The sequence below is a fragment of the Anabrus simplex genome, chromosome 3 (genome assembly GCF_040414725.1).
Source record: "Anabrus simplex isolate iqAnaSimp1 chromosome 3, ASM4041472v1, whole genome shotgun sequence".
Lineage (NCBI taxonomy): Eukaryota > Metazoa > Arthropoda > Insecta > Orthoptera > Tettigoniidae > Anabrus > Anabrus simplex.
The window spans coordinates 263,944,521-263,965,133 of record NC_090267.1 but is presented as its reverse complement, the minus strand read 5'-3'; the positions used below and the strand labels follow the sequence as shown (position 1 = coordinate 263,965,133).

The following is a 20,613-nucleotide window of genomic DNA, read 5'->3' as shown; positions in this document are numbered from 1 at the left end:
GGGAATGGAACCCACCTCTACTCAGTTGACCTCCGGAGACTGAGTGGACCCTGTTCCAGCCCTCGTGCCAATTTTCAAATTTCGTGGCAGAGCCGGGAATCGAACCCGGGCCTCCGGGGGTGGCAGCTAATCACACTAACCACTACACCACAGAGGCGGACATAATAATGCATTATTGGGAGATAGTGGGTTCGAGCCCCACCGTCGGCAGCCCTGAAGATGGTTTTCCGTGGTTTCCCATTTTCACACCAGGCAAATGCTGGGGCTGTACCTTAATTAATGCTACGGCCGCTTCCTTCCCAGTCATAGCCCTTTCCAGTCCCATCGTCGCCATAAGACCTATCTGTGTCGGTGCGACGTAAAGCCAATAGCAAATAAAATAATAATGTATTACTAATTATTAATGAGAAAATAATAGCTCGTAGCATACGAAAAACATGTTGACTATCGGTACTTGAAAGTAATGATTAATAACATTAAGCCTGCAAAACACGAAAAAATTATACAAAAACGTATTTCTAAAGAGCGGACAAAATGTAAAATGCAAAGGTACATATTAACGAAATAAATATTACCAATCTGTTGTTCGTACTGCCAGAAAGACTTAAACAAATGCTCTTTCCGTTCACTGAGAACGTTGTGTTCACCCCCCCCCCCACACACACACACATAAATATACTGAGTGTACCTAGTAGTAATCTAATAGGACGAATTTTCCGTCCGCGCTCCGCTTAGTCGATGTGTGGTGTCGCCTGACAGTTCGAACAGGTTCGATACGGCATCGAGCCTACGTAGCGTATCGGGCCGACTCGAGCCTGCTGGAACTTCCGTATCATTCGCCCATCACTACCCATTGGTCGGTTGTGATCGGGCCATTTCCGGACTTTCTGCCGGTTTCGGAATTTTGATGCGTGAGCTCGGCGTCATTTACATCCGACCGCCCTAGCGAGCGCAAGCTCGAGGGCTTCCCTCGGGAACTCCTGTCTCTCCGCGGTAAGTGTTATTTCAGTGTTATTTCAATGTTAATCTCAATGTTTTCTGGTTTCCTGTAATGTAATTTATTACTTTGGTATTTCGGGATTTCCTTGCTTAATGTCTTTTTTATTAGTTTTAAATTTAACGTGTCCGAGTTCGCCCTAGATTCCCGCTGTTTATAATTTCAAGTCTTTCACCTTTTTTTTTAAAATTCAACAATTCATTAATTTGTGTTTTTGGATTCGTAATTGTATCTGTTTGTCAAAAGCGTTAAGTATCAGCTGCTTTGTGATTTAACTTTGTTTTATAATTTTTCGTTGTTATTTTTAACATAGTTGAGCTAGAGGGTGTTTCTTGTAAGTCTTTTCTCCCCATAACGTTATACGTTCCCATAGACCTCATAGGGTTCCAAGCACCTTCCACTTTCCTCTCTTAGTTGTCATTTTAGGCCTGTAAGTGCTCCCTTGTATTTGATTTAATATTGCGTATCGATGGATATTCGTCACGTTTCCACGTTTTGATGTGAATTCACCGCCACTGCGTCATTTTCTATGTCCTTATTCATATTATTAAGTGTTTTTATTATTTACTACCGGTATTACTTTATTCATATTTTTATTACTTTATTATTATTATTATTATTATTATTATTATTATTATTATTATTATTATTATTATTATTATTATTATATGTAGGCGTGATAGTCTCGAATTACCGTCACACCTTAATTAAGGCAACTCCTAGCTCTTTCCTGTCCCATCGTCGCTATAAGACCTATCTGTGTCGGCGAGCTGAGACCTGCTGAATCAGCCGTACAGAAAACGAGTCTTCTTAAATACTTCTTAGAGGCGATACTACTGATCGAAAATACATATTTTAACATATATAAATGATCGTTAATAAATTATATTACTAATTCCATAGTTCGTTTTCTGAAGATCTTCGAGGGTTTTTAGAATACTGGACCAGGCATTTAACCCACAGCTTATCAAACTCCGCACCGGACGTGCGAACATCCTGTGCTAACTCGAAATGTTCCTGTAACGCATAAAAGTACACTAGTTCAGGAAAACCATTAAGGGTAAAGAAGAAAATGGATATTAAAATATCTGTAGAATATAATCATGTACAGTATGCATGATCCTTTGGTTTGTAAGATCAACACTTTATGGGTTATTGTGGATTTTATCTAATGAAGCAGGCACAAAAACACAAAAAAGCGCTCTCTCTCTCTCTCTCTCTCTCTCTCTCTCTCTCTCTCTCTCTCTCTCTCTCCTGGAAAACTGCTAGAGTTAGGAAAATAGATAAGAACTTTTCAGAACATTCAATTCTAAGTACTCTTGGTGGGCTCCATACCTGTCTATAAGCCAGAGAACAGAAAGAATTGCGACAGCTGTCAAAATATTTCTTTTTTGTAAAACTCAGCTGTGGTTCGAGACCCAGTAGATATGTTTACATTTTACCTGTGTAAAACTCAGTCGTTGTTCGGGACCAGGTGTGCATGTTTACATTTTACCTGTGTAAAACTCAGATGTTGTTCGGGACCCAGTGTGTATATTTACATTTTACCTGTGTAAAACTCAGTCGTTGTTCGGGACCAGGTGTGCATGTTTATATTTTACCTGTGTAAAACTCAGCTGTTGTTCGGGACCCAGTGTGTATATTTACATTTTACCTGTGTAAAACTCAGCCGTTGTCGGGACCCGGTGTGCATGTTTACATTTTACCTGTGTAAAACTCAGCTGTTGTTCGGGACCAGGTGTGCATGTTTACATTTTACCTGTGTAAAACTCAGCTGTTGTTTGAGACCCAGTAGAATACTTTAAATTTTACCTCTGTAAAACTCATCCGTTGTTCGGGAGCAACTCTGTATGTTTACATTTTACCTGTGTAAAACTCAAGAGTTGTTCGGGACCCAGTAGATATGTTTACATTTTACGTGCGTAATACTCAGCTGTTGTTCGGGATCCAGTAGATATGTTTAAATTTTACCTCTGTAAAACTCAGCCGTTGTTCGGAACCCAGTGTGTATATTTACATTTTACCTGTATAAAACTCAGCTGTTGTTCGGGACCCAATAGATATGTTTACATTTCACCTGTATAAAACTCAGCTGTTGTTCGTTATGTTTACATTTTACCTCGATAATACTTGGCTATTGTTCGGGAGCCAGTTGGTAAGCAACCTCCTTATCGTGGTAGGAGTGAAGTTAATTACGGTACGTCAAGTTCGTTCGTCATGTCACCTGCGAGCGCAGTAAATGGGAATTCTAGTAACAGGAAAATGACTGACACGTTGAGGTGAAACAGCGATTAACGTTATCACGTGGACTATTTTTACCGAGAACGTGATTCATGTGAGCACACACACCTCTGGATTAGGCAGAGATAAGATCTAAAACTTGTTTACAATTAATATTCCCCGTCATTTTACTGTTGTACCGGTACTTGATATTTGCTGGTTATGTTGCCCGACACAGGGATCATATGATAACAAATCACTTAAGCTGGAAACAATCATTGTGATGTACTTTCAGGATTTTTTTGTGCAAAACCTTACTCTGACGAGGATTCGTATGCAAGTGGTGGTAAGGGAGAGTAAAACTATGTAACCATACCATCTTATAGCACTAAATACATACATACATACATACATACATACATACATACATACATACATATCTTTATTACCCACCCTAGTATACACCATCGGCTTACAGGTAATAAAGACAGAACCGAAAAAAAAATGCCACTACATCTCTCTTAAAACTACTTAACTCAATTAACTACCTCTACGTCTATTCAGTAACACCCCACACGGACGCGGATAGCCAATACACATGCAGGATGCCACCGCACTACAAACTATCCCAATCACCTACTCCTACCCACCACTTAAAATTATTGTTAGTAGACTGGTCGCTGCGTCAACCCCATATGGAACACAAGCTCCCGAACCCTTTGACGCATCCACCAGCCTCGACACGTGAGAACTGATACCATATCTCACCTAAAATTGCTGACGATGTGTTCCTCCCCTATCTTGCGTAACAAGCCGCCTGTGTCTGAAACCAGACCCAGCACGCGGCCTGGGAAGCTCTTCCTCTGTGTACGACACACCTATTCTCATCCGTTGTCAACGCATTTCCTTCCCTCTCCTTTTTCTTCACGCGCAGACATGATTATAGCACTAAATAGAAAAGAAGAAGGAAGACACACGATCGTTCGAAAAAATCGAAAATGAAAACTAATAGGCCTACCGTCGAAGTCGAAACAGAACAAGAGTTCAACTACTGTAGTGAAGTCGTACAGGACAACCTATAGTGAGAAGCCTGGCATAAGAGAATGTCGCTTGTTGCCATGGTAACGGGGCTCAGCAATTGTCACGCTGTTCATCACGTATCATCATAATGCTTGTTTCTTTTCTTCCTTAACATCTCGAGCGCATAAATTACAGTACTCCTCAGGGTAACCACCTCCATAGGTTGAGAATCAGTGACAGAAGTTTCAGAAAAAGATATAATTTTGTAGACGCACCGAGCACAAAATGATGAATTGTAATTCAATCCTGCTTCTTACATACACAATTTATACTTGTAGGTAGGTTATGGGCTTTTGAGCTTATACCGTATCAGGAAAACAGGGCGAAACTCTTCACGTTTCACAGAGAACTTTCCTCTGCAACTTCAGAAGAAAGTCTCGACAAATCACAAAAATTGTTACCTGCAGGCAGTTTCTCACTACCATCCAGCACAAAAATAGGGCATTCTCACGACACTCGCCACGAGAACGACACGAATTTGTGAGCCATCAAATATCCAGGAGGAGATGGACACACTCAAAGTCACGTTCAAGGGTAATGATTACAATGATATACAGACTCATAGAGCCGTGCATACCAGAAGGACAACTAATCAAAGCTCACAGAAAGAAGAAGTGAAGAGAATTGCCTACCTGCCTTACATTTACAACACCACAGACAGAATTGCCAAGGTCCTTCGCAAGCATAATATAAAAACCGTGTTTGGGACCGTCACAAAAGTTGTTCATAGTTCAGGTACAAGCAAGGATAAATTGTCTCCACTATTACACCCTGGGGTGTACAAAATTGCCTGTACTTGCGGCAAGGTAAACATTGGCCGAACATGCCGGTCTATTGGGACTGGCATCAAGGAACACCAAAGAAATGTCCGTCTCAACCAGCCAGACTCGTCAGCAATAGCTGAGCACGCCCTATTGTCAGGTCAAGATGTTCGAGCTCTTACCCACACTAAACACTACGGGTCTAGGATTATACGGGAAGCTGTGGAAATACGTAAAAACCCTAACAAATTCAACAGGGACACTGGCTATCAATTAAGTAATACGTGGTTGCCAGCCATTAAGGATTTACGTAGGTAGTTCTCTTCCCTTTCATTTCTACCCAGGGCCGATGACCTAGATGTTAGGCCCCTTTAAACAACAAGCAAGCAACAACAGCAACTTTCTACCTAGGTATAGCCACCTGGTGACGAACGAGCGAACCACTACAGCTCCAATGGTAAAATATTCTTAAATTCAAACCATCATTATTGTAAAAGTCTTTCTCGTGAACAGTCGAGATTTTCTTTTGAAGACGCGGAGCTTCTATGCGAAATATAAAGAGTTTCTTGACACGACATAAGCCCAAAAGTCCACATCATGTCTACGAGTACGGGACGTGAAAGCATCAATGTTTAAGTTACAGAATTTATACCGTTAATCCGCCCGCCTGGTGGCCATGATCGTTAAGGTGGCGAGTCTCTATCTGTTGTTTTCCTAGCTTTTTCTGACATGATTCCAAAGAAAATGGAAATTTATTTAACATCTCCCTTGGTAAGTTATTCCAATCCCTAACTCTCCTTCCTATAAATTAATATTTGTCCCAATTTGTTCTCTTGAATTCCAGCTTTATCTTCATATTGTGATCTTTCCTACTTGTATAAATACCACTCAGACTTATTCGTCTACTAATGTCATTCCACGCCCTCTCTCCACTGACAGTTCGGAACATACCACTTAGTCGAGCAGCTCATCTCCTTTCTCCCAAGCCTTCCCAGCACAAACTTTGCAACATTTTTGTAACGCTACTCTTTTCTTGGAAATCACCCAGAATAAATCAAGCTACTTTTCTTTGGATTTTTTCCAGTTCTTGAATCAAGTAGTCCTGGTGAAGTGCCACAGATAGATAGATAGATAGATAGATAGATAGATAGATAGATACATAGATAGATAGGGTTTATTTTAACTGGCAAAGTTAGGGACAAGTGTCCCTGTCTTACACTTAACCAGTGAAATACATAAATAACATAAAAAGTATATAAAATACTGAATAAATGAAGAGACTGAAACAAATTACTATGGTACTATGCTATCCTACTGTACATACAAGTATTTATTATAATACACAATATAAATTAATATTTTGCTTCCTACGAAGAAATTAAAATACAGCATACAACGAATTACAATAATAATAATAATAATAATAATAATAATAATAATAATAATAATAATAATAATAATAACAATAATAATAGGAAGAAGAAGAAGAATGACCATGAGGAGAAGAAAGCTAAGAGGAAGAAGATGAAAAAGAAGAAAAGGACTGTCGCGCTACGAGCTCGTTTCATACAGATATTTTGAGCACCTACTTTTAAATCTTCTGTGGTTTGATATCCCTCTGACCTCCTGCGGAAGGAAGTTCCATTCACGGCTGGCCATAACAGTGAATGAATTATTGTAGGTTGAGGATTTATGCTTATGAATAGCGACCAATGTCAAGCTCTGCGCTCTGGTGTTTTTTTCATGGTGTTCAGAAAGGCTATGAAATCGTTCATACAGATAAGTTGTGGATTGTAGTGTAAGGATTCGGTGCAAAGAAGTCAGGGTATGCAGCTTGCGTCTGTTTTCAAGACGTAGCCATCCGAGGTCGACGTAAGACTGGGTAACATGATCTGAAAATCTCAGATTATATATAAATCTTACACAGGCATTCTGTGCACGTTGTAGTTTATCGCGAAGCTCGGTTTTCGCGTCTCTCTAATATTGGGAGAACGAGGGTTTCAACTAGTTTCATCTTTAAACTGAACAGAAAAGTAAATTCGAAATTGTTTAATGTGTGCAACATGGCAAAAACTCGTCTGCTCACAGATATTGTCTGATCCGTCCACGAGAGGTGCTGGTCAATGGTTACTCCGAGATTTTTTACGCTCTTGCAAAAGGGCAAAGTCGTACGTCAGGGATGAACATGCGGAAATTACTGGAAATAAGTCTTGGGTGGGCAATTACAATGGTTTGAGATTTTTTGGGTTCAAAATAAGTCCATGCTGGGAAGACCCTTTACTTATGGCCTCTAGATCCATGTTAATTTGCTCGATTGCTGTCGAAACGTCTGTTGGTTTTGCATGGATGTAAAATTGTACGTCGTCAGCATAGACGTGACGTTTACAATGTGTCAGCTGTTTAGCTAGGTCGTTGATACAGACAGAAAATAGCAAAGGAACAAGAGTTGACCCTTGTGGGACCCCTCTTTTCACATATTGCCACGAAGAAAATGTACCTTGATTGACGACACGTTGTTGAGGTTCGTGTAAATAAGCTCCCAACCATCTCAGAGTACTGTAGGAGAACGCTAGGTGATAAAGTTTGGATAGTAGCAACTCATGGTCTACAGAGTCAAATGCTTTGCTGAAGTACACTGGAACCATACTCTAATTGGCGTCTTACCAGACACTTATATGCTCTCTCCTTTACATCCTCACTACAACCCCTAAACACCTTCATAACCATGTTTATTTACAATCTCATTTATGCGATTACCCCCAATGAAGATCTTTCCTTAGAAGTTATTAACACCTAGGTACTTAACAGTGGTCCCCATAAGGAACTTTCATTTCATCAACGCAGTAATTAAAACTAAGAGGACTTTTTCCTATTTGTGAAACTCACAACGTGACTTTTAGTCCCGTTTATCATCATACCATTGCCTTCTGTCCATCTTACAACATTATCGAGGTCATTTTGCAGTTGCTTACAATCTCGTAACTTATTTATTACCTTATACAGAATAACATCATCCGCAAAAGGCCTTATCTCCGATTCCATTTCCATACTCGTATAATTTATATATACCGTATAAGAAAACATACAGGTACAATAATACTGCCTTGACGAATTCCCCTCTTAATTATTAGAGGGTCAGACAAAGGTACGCCTATTCTAATTCTCTGATTTCTATTTTCTAGAAATATAGCAACCCATTCAATCACTCTTTCGCCTCGTCCAATCGCACTCATTTTTGCCAGTGGTTAGTTAACTACGTAACACACAGAGAAAGTGAGATTTTACGTTACAAGTAGCTTATCACTTTAATAGCCGTCGTGTGCAATATTTAATTTCATACTGTGGTGAAATCACCTATTTTAAATTGAATTAAATTAATTTTAGTTTTGATTCGTCGCGACGCAAATAATTAATGTTTGACTCATGCATGGAGTTTTATTGTTTTGTTGTGATATGAGGTGTACAAGGGATTATGTTGTAATAAAACATCGAAATTAATGTTGTTTAAAGGAGTGAATAGTCCACTAAGCTACCACAGTCGTTAACATAGTCCTCTGGTCTTGGATTAATGAAGGTAATACGAACTCTAAGATTTACTGCGATAAATGTGATATTTATCTATTGGAAAATGATTTATTTTTACTGGTTTGACGTCGTATTAACACATAGAAGATTTTGGCGATGCAAAGATGGCAAAGGACTAGGAATGGGTAGGCAGCGGCCGTGACCTTATTTACGACACAATAAATAATGATGTTATTGTTTTCTACGTCCAACAAACTACTTTTGACGGTTTTCGGAGACATCCAGGTGCCGGACTTTTTCGATCAGGAGTTCTTTTACGTGCCAGTAAATCTGTAGTCACGAGATTGATGTATTTGAGCACCTTCAAATACCACCAGACTGAGTCAGGATCGAACCTGACAAGTTAGATTCAGAAGACACTGTCTGAGCCACTCACCCCGGCGATTAAGGTATAGCCAGGCAATAAAACAAAAAAGTACAAATATGTACGGAAAAATACACTTTACCGTGCTGTAATTACTTTTCGATCTGTTTTTATCAGAAATCTTCTCTGATTGGTTGAACTCCACTTCGCACTGTATGGGACACTTGACTTGATTGGCGAACTGGAAATGATGCAAAGGAAAACATCACGATCCTCTGCTGCGTGATTTGCGACAAAAGAGTATTGTTACGAAATTTTTATGAACTTTGGGCTGAAAAGATTTGGCAGCAAACGGAAATAAGCTGTTCGACTAAGCGGTATGTTCCGAGCTGTCAGTAGAGAGATGGCGTGGAATGGCATAAGTAAACAAATACGATTGAGTGGTGTTTCGAAAGAAGGGAATATAATATGAAAATAAAGTTGGAATTTAAGGCGACAAACACGTTTATAGGAAGAGGAAATGGGGACTGGAATAATTTACCAAGGGCGATGTTCGATAGATTCCTAAATTAATAATAATAATTTCGTGTGGCTATTTCTAGTCGAGTGCAGCCTTTGTAAGGCAGACCCTCCGATGAGGTTGGGCGGCATCTGCCATGTGTAGGTAACTGCGTGTTATTGTGGTGGAGGATAGTGTTATGTGTGGTGTGTGAGTTACAGGTATGTTGGGGACAGCAAAAACACCTAGCCCCCGGGCCACTGGAATTAACCAAGGAAAGTTAAAATCCCCGACCCGGCCGAGAATCGAACCCGGGACTCTCTGAACTGAAGGCCAGTACGCTGACCATTCAGCCAACGAGTCGGACATTCCCAAATTCTAAACCGCGGACTAAAACTGCGTATGGTAAATTCCTCTGGTTCGGAGACTGGTTGTGTTCGTCTTAATACCCTTATCTTCATCTACAGACAGTACAACACACCACACCACACCACACCACACCACACTTCAAACCAACACAGAAACACGCAGTCCTGTAGATTTTAACAGTTCGTAGAGCGTTGTCCTCTTGCAACTTGGCAAAATCGAAATTCAAATATACCGAATGTAGCACTTTATTCAAAGTTGAAGGTTCATTCTTATAACAGGAGTCTTAGACTTCACAAGATCGTCTCCATTTACCAAGAACAGACTTCCCTCGCTTGCACCTCCTGGCGATAGTAGACAACGTACTGATCTCTTCTGCTTCACACAGGCTTGTTGAATACTTCTAGATGACACTATGTATTCACCTATTAAAGAACTGATTTCTCTCACCACTAGGATCCGATGCTTTTCACAAAATTTGTTGAACCCGTTTAAAACAAACCTGTAGCGTTATCTGTCGAAAGAAACAATCTCTCTGCACAAAATTTACGAATAAAGGTAACATGTTGATGTATGTTGAGTCCTAAGTCTGGTTGCATCCTAAACAGAGTGCGTCGTAGGTATTCTAGATATCACTGAAGAAGGGAAGTAGACAAATGAGGAGTGATATAGTTTCCCATTGCTTTCCTCATCGAGCCAGAAAGTGTTATTGCATATCAGACTATCAAACCCACTGAATGAAATGAAATGAAATGAAATGAAATGAAATGAAATGGCGTATGGCTTTTAGTGCCGGGAGTGTCCGAGTACATGTTCAGCTCGCCAGGTGCAGGTCTTTTGATTTGTAGGCGACCTGTGCGTTGTGACGAGGAGCCCCTTTGCCAGCGAAATTAACCAATCATGGTTAAAATTCCCGACCCTACCGGGAATCGAACCCGGGAACCCTGTGACCAAAGGCCAGCACGCTGACCATTTAGCCATGGAGCCGGACATTAAACCCACTAAAATGTATCCACTAACAGATTCAACTTCCACACCATTCATCACTAGTGTTACTAGTTATTACGAGTATATCGGTACTCTAAGCCAAGAATGAGGCTGAGGCATAAAATGAGAGTAACAAACTTTATATAAACCCGTACCAGAAGATACAGTGTGCTGTAAACACTATTTCTCACCAGAGATGGGGACGGACAGAAAGTGTGTAAAGTTATGTAACAGAAAACATTCTAGAACACATATAAGAGTTAAAATATGTCATAAATGTAATAAAATAGGAAATGCTTGTTGAAGAACACTGCAGAGCACCAAGTGAGCTGGCTGTGCTGTTAGGGTAGCGTAGCGGTGAGTTTGCATTCGGAAGATGGTGGCTTCGAATCTCACTGTCGGTTTTCCGTGTTTTCCCATTTTCATACCAGGCAAATGCTGCGACTTCACCTTAAGGCCACGGCCGCTTCCTTCCCAATCCAATCCCATCGTGAAGTGGATCTTAGCACAGTGTCACGGAGAGTTGTTAAGACTCCATCAAGGTCGGGTTAGCACCGCGGAATACCCAGCGAGTGGATGTTCAACAATCAGATACGATGGAACTGGCTTTACAACTCGTAACCAGTCTTATCGTCCGCCTCTGTGGTGTAGTGGTTAGCGTGATTAGCTGCCACCCCCGGAGGTCCGGGGTTCGATTCCCGGCTCTGCCACGAAATTTGAAAAGTGGTACGAGGGCTGGAACGGGGTCCACTCAGCCTCGGGAGGTCAACTGAGTAGAGGTGGGTTCGATTCCCACCTCAACCATCCTGGAAGTGGTTTTCCGTGGTTTCCCACTTCTCCTCCAGGCGAATGCCGGGATGGTACCTAACTTAAGGCCACGGCCGCTTCCTTCCCTCTTCCTTGCCTATCCCTTCCAATCTTCCCATCCCTCTACAAGGCCCCTGTTCAGCATAGCAGGTGAGGCCGCCTGGGCGAGGTACTGGTCATACTCCCCAGTTGTATCCCCGACCAAGAGTCTGAAGCTCCAGGACACTGCCCTTGAGGCGGTAGAGGTGGGATCCCTCGCTAAGTCCGAGGGAAAAACCGAACCTGGAGGGTAAATAGATGATGATGATGATAATGATGATGAATCAGTCTTACCGCGACACACTGGAACTACAGTAAGCGCAGTCGAGTCGGGCGCAATCCTTCACAATTTTACATTCAAAATTGAGAAATCGTTACGAATCGGACTTACAGCAACAGTTATGCAAGATTCACTGTGGTCCTCCTGATAGAACTCCCGCCTTTGAGAGCGTCTCCGCACAACACCACTGGTACAGTGAGAGGGTACCAACCACACCCATAGTTAAATATTACCTTGTCTTTCCCCTACCTCCCTCCCGATGGGTAACTAACTACATTTTCACTTACAGGGAAGCATGGGTGGAGCGTTCCCACACACATGCGCACACTCTACACGTACAGAGGTACTATGAGACAGTAAAAGACATACACAGCAAAATGTTACAAACCAGATACTTCAAATTTTAACAGTAAATATATTTAACGTCTATAATAATAATAATAATAATAATAATAATAATAATAATAATAATAATAATAATAATAATAATAATCCGACTTCTTAGCTGAATGGTCAGCGTTGAGGCTTGCGGTTCAAAGGGCCCCGGGTTCGATTCAACCCTGCACAATCCGGCCAATGTCTGGGCAGAGAGCACTCCAGAACATTAGCCATGATCCTGTGGTGACAGAGGTAAAATACTACTCCACAAGAAACCATACGCCACAAAGGACAGACAGCACCGGAAAAAGAGTACTCCATACTCTGGGGCTCTTCGACGCAAAACATGTGAGGAAATCGTCAACGAACTCCAGTTTACAGGACATTACTGAAATATTATAATAAAGAAAAACCCCTTACAAATGCGTTCCACATAATTTGTCTGAATATCACAAGAGAATAGCAGAATGATTCTTTCAGCACCACCAAACAGGTGATGTTTCGGAACAGAATCTTCGTCAACATCTAGATAGGCTACCAGATTTTGAGCCAGAATTGAACTCTCAGGAGGTGGTGGTGGTGGTGGTGGTGATTACTGTTTTAAGGGAAAATCTTTCCTAATAATAAAAACAAAGGATAAAAAATCAAAGCGGCAGCACACAGGTCTCTCACCGCTGGGTTCCGTGGTTCAAATCCCGGTCACTCCATGTGAGATTTATGCTGGACAAAGCGTAGGCGGGACATTTCTGCAGATACTCCGGTTTTCCTTGTCATCTTTCATTCCAGCAACACTCTCCAGTATCATTTCATCTATCAGTCATTAATCATTGCCCCAGAGGCGTGCGACAGGCTTCGGCAGCCGGCACACTTCCTATCCTCTCTACTAGATGGGGCTTCATTCAGTTCATTCCTGACCCGGTCGAGTGACTGGAAACAGGCTGTGAATTTTCAAATAAAGCCGTAAGTTATGACGTGATATACATACTGATTGACCGAGCTCGATAGCTGCAGTCGTTTAAGTGTGGCCAGTATCCAGTAATCGAGAGATAGTGGGTTCGAGCCCCACTGTCGGCAGCCCTGAAGATGGTTTTCCGTGGTTTCCCATTTTCACACCAGGCAAATGCCAGGGCTGTACCTTAATTAAGGCCACGACCGCTTCCTTACACTTCCTAGGCCTTTCCTATCCCATCGTCGCCATAAGACATATCTGTGTCGGTGCGACGTAAAGCAAATAGCAAAACAAAAAAACATACTGATTGATGGTTATTGTCGAAATAAAGTATCTAATCATGGTAATCAGTATAGGTTTGAAATTTTATTGTTAGCATTTCTTAATTCTAAACAAATTCGCCCATCTTCAACTCCCAGAGTTCCAAAAAAAATCCCGCGGGCGAGCTCTCCCTTCGTTTGCCACGGGCGGGAAGAGGATAGTGCCTTATGCCATCCCAAATTTGTGTGTTTTTAGCTCTTTTCTTAATTAAGTAATTAGTAAATAAGGATATTTCGTGTGTTTTCAACGGCACATGGTGGCTTTATGTACGATTCATGCGTGTTAACCGGTGACCCAGTCAGCTCATTAATTTCAAAGACTGTTTCAAGAAAATTCTCGGGTGCAGACCTTCCAAATTATAGAACAGCCCACAATATTTATAATCACTTTCAGGAAACTATAAGTATCCAGACTAAGAAAGCAAGTAGTTAGACTAAGATTCTCACCGAAGATAATTCTCCTAACGAAAATCACTTCGTCGTCTTGCACAAATCTGTGAGTCTGTGCAAAAGGCTACTAAATTATTATACTTAAAGACCGTATAAGATAACTGTGACACATGATCATCAATTATATGAACCAGGTAATTTTGTGAGTGGAGTCTAGAAAATGTTTACAATGGCCAAAGAGACCCACATAATATTCTTCTCGGACGAGACCTGGTTCCTCCTTCGTGGTTGTGTGTACACAAAACAATCGTTACTGAAGTGCTGTTAAACCTGATTTCGTACAAGAAGTGCCGTTCAATGACGCAAAAATCGGGATGATGTTATACTGTATAGCCTACAGTAATAAACAGGTTACAAAATTATGAACAACCGCAAAAAGACCTTGATAATGTTGTGAGATGGACAGAAGGCAACGGAATGATGATAAACGGGGTTAAAAGTCAGGTTGTGAGTTTCACAAATAGAAAAGTCCTCTCAGTTTTAATTACTGTGTTGATGGGGTTGAAAGTTCTTTTTGGGGAACATTGTAAGTGCCTAGGTGTTAACATAAGGAAAGATCTTCATTGGGGTAATCACATAAATAGGATTGTAAATAAAGGGTACAGATCTCTGCACATGGTTATGAGGGTGTTTAGGGGTTGTAGTAAGGATGTAAAGGAGAGGGTATATAAGTCTCTGGTAAGACCCCAACTAGAGTATGGTTCCAGTGTATGGGACCCTCACCAGGATTACTTGATTCAAGAACTGAATAAATTCAAAGAAAAGCAGCCCGATTTGTTCTGGGTGATTTCCGACAAAAGAGTAACGTTACGAAAATGTTGCGAAGTTTGGGCTGGGAAGACTCGGGAGAAAGGTGACCTGCTGCTAACAAGTGGTCTCTTCCGAACTGTCAGTGGAGAGATTTCGTGGAATGACATTAATACACGAATAAATTTGAGTAGTGTTTTTAAACGCAGGAAAGATCACCATATATGAAGATAAATTTTGAATTCAAGAGGATAAAGTGGTTCAAATCTCGGTCATTCCATGTGAGATTTGTGCTGAACAAAGCGGAGGCAGGACAGGATTTTTCCGGGTACTCCGGTTTTCCCTGTCATCCTTCATTCCAGCAACACTCTCCAAAGCAATTTCATTTCATTAATCATTGCCCCAGAGGAGTGCAATAGGCTTCGGCAACCAGCACATTTCCTATCCTCGTCGCTAGATAGGGGCTTCATTCATTCCATTCCTGACCCGGTCGAATGACTAGAAACAGGTTGTGGAAGAGGACAAAGTGGGGCAAATAGGAAGAGGAGTTAGAGATTGGAATAATTTACCAAGGGAGATGTTCAATAAATTTCCAATTTCTTTGCATTATTATTGAAGGAAAGACTAGCTAAACAGCGGATAGGGAATCTGCTACCCAGGCGACTGCCCTGATTGGTCTATCGTGTGCCTTCAGTAGTGAAAAGATTCATAGGACTGTTTTTGTTGGTGATTCTGTTACTTATGTCTTACTCCATTTGTCAAACTCACATTTTTTTCATTAAACACGTTTTTCTATTATGCTAGGAAAATGACAAGCAACTTGTAAAACATGTATATAATTTAAATTTACTGTAAAGGAATGGGAGTACACGGTTTATTATTAACTAGCCAAGTATAATATAATATCGTGTGGCTATTTATAGCCGAGTGCAGCCCTTGTAAGGCAGACCCTCCGATTAGGGTGGGCGGCATCTGCCATGTGGAGATAGCTGCGTGTTATTGTGGTGGAGGATAGTGTTATGTGTGGTCTGTGAGTTGCAGGGATGTTCCGGACAGCATAAATACCCAGCCCCAGAGCCATTGGAATGAACCAATTAAGATTAAAAACCCGACCCGGCCGGGAATCGAACCCGGGACCATCTAAACACAAGGCCAGTCCGATAACCATTCAGCCAACGAGTAGGACAACTAGCCAAGTAAGCCGTATGAGAATGTACTTCTTCCTTTCAAGCTTGCTTGTACTTGGGACATAGAAATGTTCTGCCGATCCTTTTATGTGTCAGGAATTGTACTGTGCAAACGAGCGTACGGTTATTCGTGATTTCGTTCTTAGGCATACAATCTTATACAGTGATACTCCTGACTTTGGACACTCCTATAGCCAGGACACACCATTTTATTGGACATATATTGAATGAACCGTTTAATTCCCAATCAATCAATCAATCAATCAATCAATCAATCAATCAATCAATCAATCAATCAATCAATCAATCAATCAATCAATCAATCAATCAATCAATCAATCACTTCTGATCTGCAATTTAGGCCAGTCACCCAAATCTGTTGTTTTCCTAGCCTTTTCTATGATTGCAAAGAAATAGGAAATTTATTGTACATATTTCTTGGTAAGTTGTTCCAATCGCTAACTCCCCTTCCTATAAACGAATATTTGCCCCAATTTGTCCTCTTGAATTCCAACTTTATCTTCATATTGTGATCTTTCCTTCTTTTAAAGACACCACTGAATATTCGTCTACTAATGTCATAACACTCCATCTCTCCATTGACAGCTCAGAACATACCACTTAGCCGAGCAGCTCGTCTCCTTTTTCCCAAGTCTTCCCAGCCCAAACTTTGCAACATTTCTTTTGGATACTGGGCAGCTCTTAAATGACAGTTTGGATAGGTTCAACACTATTTTGTTTTGCTGTTTTGTAGTGTTTTAATGCAAGCGATTTTAGCATTGTCATCGAAAATGCTGCCTGTCAAGGACCATTTAAAAACCATAATGTTAAGACACAGTCTTCCTGTATTTTAACACCCCAACAGAAAAGCTTGCATGACAGATGATATTTTCGGTGCACGGTTAAGAGAACCCAATCTAAACATGAAGATGGCTAAGCGTAAAATACTGAATACAAGCCACGTGGACCTAAATCTATCAAATGTCACAGAAAAATTGGTGCCTCCCAACTTAACTAGTTAAGTGCAACAACTCGACAAACGGATAATTCAAGCTGTAAAATTACTGTACAGGAAACAGTTAATGTGGGCCGTCGTCAATGCAGCAGATAAATGTAAAAATGCAATCGAATTTACGCGGAGTGTGACGGTCCTCGACTCAGTTCGCTGGACCCATGGTGCTTTGATCGACGTACCTACTGAAACAATTGTGAAACTTTTCCATCATGCAGGATTTTCTCCAATCACTATGGAGGAAGAACCATCTCCGATAACATCTTGTTAACTGAGGAATTGAGATGTCTCCCTAAAGTCCTTCACAGTGAATTCTCAGACGTTGCTGTTTTTAGTGATTTCATTAACGTGCTGGAAATCCACGATGATGTTCCTGGAACGATTGATGGAGTGTTACAAAAAGTGATTTATTCAGAAGAAAGATTATCGTCAGAAGAGGATCTTTTCAATTTGTTCTACGTCGCACCGGCACAGATAGGTCTTATGGCGACGATGTGATAGGAAAGGGCTAGGAGTGGGAAGGAAGCGGTCGTGGCCCTAATTAAGGTACAGCCCCAGCATTTTCCTGGTGTGAAAATGGAAAACCGCGGAAAACTATATTCAAGGCTGTCGAACCCACTATCTCCCGGATGCAAGGTCACAGCAGAAGAGGAAGGAATAGTTGCTGTCCTCAAAGAGCCACCTACTCATCGAAAAGCTATGCAGTGTATTAACGAGTTGGAACGTTATGCTTTTGTGTATAACGAACCAGAAATAATCGAAACTCTATTTGGATTACGGCAGAAAATTGAATCAGAATGGGCACGTTCAAAAATATAAAAAAATAAAAACAAAGTATTTTGACTGACACTAAGCAGTAGAAGGTGAGTACTGTACAGTACAACATGAAAAATAAAACATAGGACAATACTGTATTGTGTTTTTACGGTTTTAGTAGCCATGAAATTCAGGGTACCGTACTGTACTGTATATCAATTAACAGAACCACTGGTTTTATTATGTGTATATAGTATATAGCACACACTAGCTCATTTTTTTTTCCTTTCCTGCATTGTTAGTGTACTTCTGAAATACTATACACCCTCCCTATAGAATGGACACCCCACTACATTAAGCACATTCTTTATCTATCCGTAGGTGTCGAAATTAGAGGGGTTTCAATGTACCACGAAATCAAATCTTAAGTGGATTCTGAATCACAGGAACTGCTCTATACAGAGTTTCAAACCACGATAATGCTATCCCTCCATCCTGTAAGATATTTATCTTTTGGTTGCCGTAACGGTTCTGAGTTACAGAACTAGGTGCGTTCTGGCAAACACTTAACTTTGTCAAGGCTGTTGACACAATGTTATGACGACATACTTGCTCCACTAATCGCCATCAACTCATCTGACGATAACAAGCAATCGTCGGCATTCTTTGATTTCATGTTCACGATTTACGGGAAATACTCAAAATGAGTGGGTGGAATTATCAACTCAAGTATCCGTTCCACATAAAATGAGTAATTGTAGTTATTCTCACCGGGCGGACTTCACGTGGGTGTGTATAGGCATACATATTGAAAAATTTGTGATATCCGATGTGCAATCACTACACACTCGTGATCAGGGGTGTGGTTCAAGTTTATTTTGGGGAGAAGGTCTTCAGATGGTTAAGTAGATTGATAGCGTTTCTTGATGCAATAACCACTGAGATATGAGAACCATTTGTCAGGTAAATAAAGTGGATAGAATCTTTATTCAACATTTTAAAACATTCTTTATTTGACAAGTCCTAACTGCTTCTGTTGTGGTGAGGAAGTTCCTGCATCTTCGTGAAGTCGCCAGAATACGAGTGTTCTAGTTTCGCCTTCCCGAAATTTCACTGAGACACTAGACGAAACGGACAGTAGAAGTTGTTACATGCCCGCAGGCCGGCCGACAGCTCTCCAAACTCACTCTCTCATCCCTTCTAGGAAATACCGAAAGGGCTGACAGTCGCATGGCCTCGATAATAAGAGGAGTGTATTGGGACAAACACAAACACCCAGCCTCGAGTCAGAGGAATTAACCAGATACCGTTAAAATTCCTGATCCGATCAGGAATCTAACGTGGGAACCTCTGAACCGAAGGAACAAGGAGCCGCGCTTCGGGCTTCTTTAACAAGTACATAAATTCAATATGAAGAGTAATAAAAACAAAACTGGGCGAGTTGGCCGTGCGCGTAGCGGCGCGCGGCTGTGAGCTTGCATCCGGGAGATAGTAGGTTCGAACCCCACTATCGGCAGCCCTGAAGATGGTTTTCCGTGGTTTCCCATTTTCACACCAGGCAAATGCTGGGGCTGTACCTTAATTAAGGCCACGGCCGCTTCCTTCCAACTCCTAGGCCTTTCCTATCTCATCGTCGCCATAAGACCTATCTGTGTCGGTGCGACGTAAAGCACCTAGCAAAATAAATAAATAAATAAATAAAATAAAAACAAAGATGATATTCGCACTAAAGAAGTATTGTGAAATCGTGATTCAAACAATTCATTTATTACATCCAACAGAATTCCTTTATGAACTGGCATATTTGCCACTCGCACCAAGTGGCAAATCTTCTGTTTGTGTCTATATGTTTTCATAATTATTAAATGATCTCTCTGACCATAATATCATAGTAACTGCAGTCAACAAATCACCAACACGAACGCGATCTTGTGACAATATCAGTATCACATTTCAAATTGAAAAAAAAAAAGACCTAAATGAAGCTGAAAATGCCATTAAGAAACGTTATAAAAACTTTAATCAAATCAAATCACTCAAAGCACACTCATCTTTTTCATAGTTACACATTTTCACTGGTTTTCAAGCAATTAGCAAATTTTTGTATTCATTATATTTTTAGCCTATGTCTATGCTCGATATGTGTTGTGACGAATGTGGCCATCACCATGTTAAATACATAATGTACTCCTACTCTAATTAATCGTACACCCCTCAATGTAAGGATTTGCTCGATTCCTGATCGGATCAGTATTTTAACGGTATCTGGTTAATTCCTCTGTCTCGAGGCTGGGTGTTTGTCCCAATGCACTTCTCTGTAGTGGTCATGCGACTGTCAGCCCTCGTGAAGCCCCGTACGGTATATCCTGGAAAGGATGAGTGAATGAGGTTGGGAAGCTGTAATATGTGGGCTGCGGGCATGTAACGTGTAACTTCTTGCTTGTATTGCCCTTTTCGTCTGGTGCCTCCCTGAATTTTCTGGAAGGTGAAACTAGAACAGTCTTATTATAGCCGCATGCTGAAGACACCAGAACTTCACCACCAGGTATATAAAAGTAGGCTCGTCTCGAACAGGAGCACTTGTTGTTGTTGTTTGGGCGAGTGCTGAGTAGTCAGTTACGAGTAGTGAGCCTACAGTTCAGTGCGTGGAGCGGTCGCGTGAGTTGATTGCGCGAGTCACCGGCCAGCAGAAGTGTGTTGAAACCCGACTACATGGAACTGCTGTGTGAAGTGACTATAATGCTTGCGAAGCGAAATGAAAGTTGGAAGTTCTCAATCAAGATTACAGAGGACGCCCGTTCCAGGTAAAGACTACCAGCCGAAGACCCACTGTGAGAGCAAGAGGCTTTTCTAAATAGCCAGTAATTAGTGAAGTCTGTAATTTCGTTT

At 41.1% G+C, this 20,613-nt stretch overlaps 1 protein-coding gene across 1 annotated transcript in view; it reads left to right on the top strand.

Moving 5' to 3' along the window:
• The first annotated feature begins 924 nt into the window (after positions 1 to 924).
• Mys45A (SDA1 domain containing protein Mys45A) overlaps positions 925 to 20,613 on the top strand; it is a 274,404-nt gene continuing 254,715 nt past the window's right edge. The window contains exon 1 of the mRNA XM_067143006.2: positions 925 to 993. The gene's annotated coding sequence lies outside the window, so the exon portion shown is untranslated. The remainder of the gene's footprint in view (positions 994 to 20,613) is intronic.